This window comes from Gracilinanus agilis, chromosome 1 (genome assembly GCF_016433145.1).
Source record: "Gracilinanus agilis isolate LMUSP501 chromosome 1, AgileGrace, whole genome shotgun sequence".
Lineage (NCBI taxonomy): Eukaryota > Metazoa > Chordata > Mammalia > Didelphimorphia > Didelphidae > Gracilinanus > Gracilinanus agilis.
Window position 1 is genome coordinate 45,800,775 of NC_058130.1, and position 7,753 is coordinate 45,808,527.

The window sequence follows — 7,753 nt, forward strand, 5'->3', positions numbered from 1 at the left end:
TTTTTAAGTGTAGAATCCCTTATCCCACCTTTATTAGTAAAACATAATTAAAACTGTTAAAACCCTTTACCTTGCCTGCTGGTTCCAAAGACCCTGGCCTAGGGTGAGCAGAGTGACAGTTGGGGCTCACTGCCATTCTTGATTCTTGGTCTCCCTATCCTAGCTGGTTCTGTCTCTCCTTCAACCCAGTGTGTATACCCACAAACCATTAGGACACATTTACATCCCGGATGCCCCATCTTTTTTACAATAGCTCATGCTAACAGTTAGGAGATGGGGCACTGATTTTAAGAGAAAGCAAGTAAAGACCCTAATAGATAAGGAAGAAATGCAAAATACTGACAATCATATGAAAAATGCTCCAGATCATAAATAAAAAGGGAAATGCAAATTAAAATAACTAAAGTTCTATCTCATACTCAACAGATTGAGAAAGATTAAGACAAAAAGGGGGGGAAATGACTAATATGCGTATGTGGGGCCCTGATGCAATGCACTAGTGTCTAGAATGGCTGGACTAATTCAGAACATCAATTTAAAATTATATACCAAAAATTGATAAATTGTACATGCCCTTGTATCCACTAATAATGTTCCTATGCAGATAGCCAAAAGATATCTAACAAAAAGAAAAAGTCCTCATACTGAAAAATTTTTATAATGTCACTTTTTTGTTAAAGGAAAAAACTGGAGGAGAACCTCATTAATTGGACTGAACAAATTAAAGTAAATGAATGTTATGGGATATTATTGTGCTGCAATTTATAATGAAAAGAATCAATTCAGAGAAACCTATGAAGATTCAAATGAATCGAAGTGAGCAAAATCAGGAGAACAATGTAAACAATGGCTTCAATACTGGCTTCGATTAAATAGCTTCGCTTAAAAAAAAAGAAAAACAACTGAAAGACTTAGGAACTCTGATCAATGCAATGATTAATAGGACTTGAGTAGTCCAATGATGAAGCATGCTTCTTTCCTACTGACAGAAAGGTGATGAATTAGAGGTACAAAAAGAGGCATAATTTTTGGACATGGCTAATATGTGGATGTGTTTTGCTTAACTGTGCATTTTCTTAAAAGAAAGGATTTTAAAAATAATTTTTTATAGGGAAGAGGTTCAAGGGAAGATAACTCCCTCCCCCCAAAAATGATAAACATCACTTAGGAGTCTAGATTTAGAACTCAAAGGTATTTCAGAAGACACGGAGCTCCCAGGGACATCAGACATCATCTAGTCTAACCCCTTCATTTTACAGATGGAAAAACTGAGGTCTATTAAAGTTAAAGGATTTGCCCAAAAAGGTGTGATTTGAACCCACATCCTATGACTACAAAGTCAAAGGGAGTACTCTTTCCATTATGATGTGATATGATATAATGTGATACATATTATAATGTAACATAGTTCAAAGCACAGAATATTATAAATATACAAGATATCACATCATAAGATACAATATCATATGGCATGGCATGACATGAGGCAATATGTCATGATCATAGAGCATTTATTAAGCACTTAATCATGTTCCAGCTCCTACACTAAACAATGAGGATATAAATAAATAAACAAACAAATAAATAAAATATATCATTCTAAACATCAAAGAGCTTAAATTCAAAAGAGGGAAGATAAGACTGAGAGTTTAAAGAAAGCTGGGGTATGTGTCTTGGTTAAGGAGTTGGGGAATCCTAGTTCCAGGCAAAAAAAAGTCAGAACTAATACTATTGATGCATATACTTTTTATAGATTTCCATCTTAGAGATGACAGAGCTGAAAAGATGTTCTGATATATATTTTTTACCTGTGCCCTTAGGTTAAACCCACATCTTTAATGTTTTTTTCTTTCTTTTCTGTGATTACACCAAGTTTACTTCCCTTTTTCAACAGTGCTATGGGGATCTTCTTCTAGAAAATAAGGATGTGGTGAGTTTAAACTGCACCATGTTGTGACTAGGCTATTCAAGTTTTTCTAAGAAGGAAAGTAAAGCCATGGATAAAAAACGTGGCCTCCTGTCTGGAGCCTAGGAAATCTGGGAGAGCTTAACAAAAGCAAACCAGTGGGCTGGTAATCATGATGGTGCTCGACAATGGACAAAGAGACTACTCAATAACTATGTGTTGAATTGAATTAATTTGTTATTTTTCTAGTTTTTTTAGTTGTACACCCAATTCATAATTCTACTCTTTATTTTATGGATGCAAGCTGTAAACAGAGATGTAACATTTCCCCTAACTACTGCTTTGTCTGCACCCCAGAAATTTTGTAATGTTATCTCATTGTTGTCATTCTCTTTAATGAAATGATTAGTCTTATGATTTTTTCTTTGACCCACTCATTCTGTAAGATCATTTAGTTTCTAATTAGCTTTTAAACTATGCTTTTGTCGTCCTTTATTAAATGTATTTTTATTACATTGTGGGCTGAAAAAAGTGCATTTAAATGTAATTTTTATTGTATTGTAGTCTGAAAAAGGTGCATTTAACATTTCTGCTTTTTTACGTTTGATTGTAAAGACTATGCCTTAATACATAGTCAATTGTGGAGCTGAGAAAAAAACTTTCTATTGTCATTCAGTCCAGGAGATTATCTATATCTAATGTTTCTAAGATTCTATTCTTCTCCATAACTTCTTTTCCTTGTTGCCATAAGAGAAGCCCTCCTTTAACAACACTTTGGTCCTTCCAGTTCTTTCTGGGGAGGAAATGGACAGTAGTCCCTGGGAGTTGTACTGGCAGCAATGCAAAGTGACCAATTAGTTTTATATTCCAGTAAGTGGTAGGCACACTTTTTGCCATTGCACATGGCAGTCCTCACTCATGCCACTACTCCATCTCTGATGACTGTTGCTGCTGCTGTGGGGGCCAGCATCTGGGTCTGCTGCCCCTGACCAGTCCCCAAGAGCCTGAGTTTGTGCCGGTTACCCCTCAGCCAGGGTCAACTGCTTCTAATACAGCTGGACCTCTTCTTTAGTACTGTTGCTGTAAATCTCAACACTATTGTTCTGGGACTGCAGAGACTTGCTCCAGGCCAGCTCTGACAGGTCTGACACTTTCTGAGTTGGCTGAAAGTGGCTGGAGCCTAGGCAGCCTCTACCCTCCTGTACTTGGCAGAAATACCTCAGATGCTACTCCTGCTGGCATCCGCCTCTGACCTCTTGTTCTTGGGGCCAAGATGGGATGCAAAGCAAGAATCAGCAGGGACACAGACTCCTTTCGTCCAGCCTAGGAGCCATCCTCATGCTCAAGTAGCAGACTTTTCTGCTGGAGTTGGGGACATACCCTGAGCCCCCAGTTCTTTGCTCTTCTAGAAACTTCAGCGTGGGAATTAGATTCACAATCCACGGATCAGAGTGATTGATGCTGCACCCTGAGTGTTCTCCGCTAATTAAATGGCAGTGATATCAGTATCATCTGTCCATATCCCCAAGTCCAGAAATGTCTTTTGGCTCTTGGGAAGAATTGTCCATTCAAGTGTTTCCTTCAAAAGCTTGCACCAAAGAACCAAAAAAAAAAAAAAGAAAATAATTTTAAAATTTGCATATGGTAAAATTGCAGTTTGTCTCTCAAATTCCAAATTCAAACAAAAGAAAAGAAAACAAAATGAAGTTCACATTTCTTCATTGCAGTGGCTAAGTTCTCATAAAATTCCAAAGATATGCCTACCTTGATATTATGTTCCTGTTGGGGTTCCTGCTGCTACCCACAATGGCAATAAAAACCCTAACCACTTCTTTAGGTATCACCAGAAGCAGCATGAGAGGTCAACACTCCCCCTGCCATCCACATACACTCACCTACTGCAGCACTCTCCATCCCTCACTCCAATGAGCTCATTATGTCCTAATTCTGAGAGATTATGGCAATTTTTCCAGGCTGGTCCTAACTCACACCAGTTCCTTGGTCCCTTGGTAGTTTAGGTTTTGTCACTGGAACAAAATGAGTCACATACAAGATATCAATATCATCTGTCCATATCCCCAAGTCCAGAAATGTCTTTTGGCTCTTGGGAAGAATTGTCCATTCAAGTGTTTCCTTCAAAAGCTTGCACCAAAGAACAAAAAAAAAAAAAAAAAAAAAAAAAAAAGGAAAATAATTTTACAATTTACATTTACAACAAAAAGGGATTTGCTTAGATGTGGCAAGAGAAGACTTTTCAGTAAGGATAGACATTGAGGATTCTGTGAATGAATTCATGCTCTCTCACTTATGCGGACCATCTCAATGGAGCAAGCATCGAAGCACCTCCTGGTGGCCACTATCAGATGATGAAGAAGGAAAATCAGTAGTCAGAACCTCTTGGCCCCTAAGTCAAATCTCAAGGAATATCTCAATACTTTTTTAATGGGAGAAAAAAAAGTAACTAGCCTAATTTGCATGGAGAGAAGGGATTTAAAAATATTACATCCTACCATGCCCCTGTTGATGAAGATCCTAACTTATCCAAGTCTTTTCAATCTGTGCTTTTCTTGTCCATGTGCCTTTATACTCAAATAAATATATAGACAGGCTGACAAGAATGGCACAGGATGAAAAGGAACTTTATATTTGCTAAAAATAAAGACAAATCACTAAGGATAAAACCTAGTCAAAAGGAGTCTCTACCACTAAATACTGAGTGCATTGTATTTTATAATCAAATGCTCCATTAGAATTTTAACAGCAAGTTATTAATATGAAGGTTGTGCTGTAAGTTCAAAGACCCCACACTTGGGCTTCTCAATGCTCATTTCACTCTTGAGATACCCTCTTATAGGACTTTAATAACCCTAGCAATGGCTGCCAGAAAGCGTCAGAAAAGAGCAACAACAGAAACACATAATTCTTTAGACTGGCAAATATAGTTACAGTAAAGCTTCATTAATGTGAGATGCAAAGGACAAAGCAACGTGACAGCCTTTGAATTAACCAGATTTGGTCGGTCAGTTATTTTTATTAAAGAATAATCATGTGCCCAGCCAGGGGAAGAATTAAAGTTGCTTGGAATTATAGACCACATTCAACTCTCAATTATCCATGACTGACTTCACTCAGTCGAGGATGCCATCAACAATAAGTATCCAGAAGGACCAGGATTGAGAAGGGCAAAAAAAAAAAAAAAAAAAAAAAAAAAAATGAGGGAGAACTGAAGTTCTCTCAGCTGATAGAACCACGTAGGGTTTGGTTTGCTAAGTAAGCACTTCACATTCATTAACTCATCGGAAGAAAGAACTGGACCCAGGTTCTAATGCCATTTGTATTACTTTTTACCAGCTGTGATTTTGGTTAAATTCTTTAAGCTCTCTGGCCCTATTTCTTCCTCTCTAGGATTAGTATAGTAGTGGTAGTGGTAGTAGCAGCAGCAGCAGCAGCATTTTTTCCCCCAAACTCTTACTTTCTCCTCTAGACTGTGTTTCGGTTCCCAGGCAGAAGAGCAGGAAGGGCTGGGCAATGGGGGTTAAGGACTTGCCCAGGGTCACATAGCTATGAAGTATCTAAGGTTACATTTGAATCCAGAACTTTCCTCCTCTAGTCCTGGCTCTCCATCATAAATTACGAATCTACAGGGTTTACTATGTGCCAGATGCCATGAGAAATATTTTACAATGATTATCTCATTTTATCCTCATGATAATGCTAGGAGGTAGCCGCTATTACTGCCTCCATTTTTCACTAAAGAATTTTCACACCAGAATTCAGAGTTGTAAAGCACCCAGCTGGTGGCCTCGAGACTGGCCTAAATCAAGTTAAATGTAATTGAGAAATGTTGAACAAAATGAATAAAAATACAATAGAGCACAGGGGATGTTAATATGTGGTTTTCTAACTTAATATGCTACTGCAGAGATCCTTTACAGAAGAGTTAATGGGCCCCCTTGCTATCTGAGTTTTACACCACTGAATTAGATGACCCCCCAAGGTCCAACCCAGTCCTAAATTCATTGATTTCTTGAACTTGTTCGGGGTTTGGCTTTGTTTATATGACACAAAGTAGTGGGAAGTCACAAAATGTCATGTGTAATGGTGTTAAAATTTCAACAAAATAATTCCAAAATTAAGATCCAAACTGTCTAAGGTAGGCTATTATTTAAGTAGGCGTTTAAATTTTGTTTGCTAGGACACCTTTCCATTAATGTCATTTTTCTATTAATTTATTTTATTGGAGAGTGAGGGGAAGGCGGGCAAAAGGGATGATTAGTGAAACAAACTTACACCAACTTAAAACTAATTTTCTTGAATGATGAAAAACAGAAACTAAGCAACTGTTTTAAAGTTTTATTATATCTATCTATATCTATCTATATATTTGTATATCCTATCCTTATCTATCCATTAATTTGTTGTTTTTTAATCTTTGGAGATATCCTTAGTCAACAGGCATTTAAGCACTAAGTGCCTAGCACTGTGCCAAGCACCAGCAGACAGTGCCTGCCCTCAAAGAGCTTACAATCTAATGGGCAAAAAACCATACAAAAAAAGAAGCTGGAAAAGGAGGAGAAGCTATGCTGGGGTTGAGGCATACAGGCAGGGCTTAAGATTTCCTGATTAACTGGGTGTCTAAACAAGTCCAAATCTTTCCTTTTCAGTTACCTTCTGACAGTGAGCTAACATTGTTGTTATTCATATTAATTATATTCTCATAATAATATGTTGCATTTAGCATTAATAATAGCATTTTTATAGCTGTAATAATACTAATGTTTAATAGAGGGGAGATAGAGTCTATGAGGTGAGACTTTTGAGAGAGGGCAAAACAAATGCTTTATAAATAGGTTCTTGTTTTAAAATATAACCCTTTCCCTTCTGTCTTGGTAGCAATTCTAAGGCAAAAGAACTGTAATGAAAAAAAAAAAAAAAAAGAAAGAAAAAACTATAATGGCGACTGGGGTTAAGTGACTACCTCAGGGTCACACAGTTTGGTCGTGTCTGAGGGCAAATTTGAACTCAGGTCCTGTATATTCCAGGACTGGCCTTCTACCCTCTGTACTACCTAGCTGGTGTCTATAAAGGGACTCTCATTTACTCCTCACAACCCTGGGAGATTATTTTCCCCATTTTACAATTGGCGTAAAGGAGGCAAAGAGAGCTTAAAAGCGATCTGCCCAGTCACACCGCTAGTGAGGGTGTGAGACTGGACTTGAATTCAGCTTTTCCTAATTCCTTCTCCAGCCCCGGTGCAACCGCTCCTCGCCGTAGCCCAGGGTCAAGTATCCGAAAGCAGGCAAAACGTCCAAAAGTCGTTGTAGAGGACTGGCAAAGGCGGCGCGTTAGATTGGCGGCCGCCTATCCACGTGGGGCAGCCAAGGCTGTTGCCAAGGACGACGACGCCGCCGTTAGGTGCGGGACGTAACGTCAGCGCTCCCGGAAGTGAGCCTGCTTGCTAGCGGCGGCGGAAGTTACTCCTGTTCAGGTAAGTGGCGTGGCTGCACGTGCCTTGTTCTTGTTCCCCAGCCAGCCCTGTGGATCTGTCCCTTGGCGCACTCCGGATGCCTAGGGCCCCAGGATCCTGTGCGAAGACGGCTCCGGAAAGCGGGCTGCCCGGTAGGAGCTCAGGAGGCCAAGGAAGGCCGCCGGCTCAAAAGGCCAGGTTTTAGCGACGTTCCCACAGCGGGGGAGAGCAGCAGTTAGACAAGCCAGGGATCCGGTTACCGAGAAGGAAGCAGGGAGGTGATTTCCGAAGGGGCCTTGGGGGATCCCCGAATCTGAACACTAGGGGTCCGCGAGCTAGAGCGGTGGCTCTGCTGACTGGCGTTGCACATGCGCCCCCAT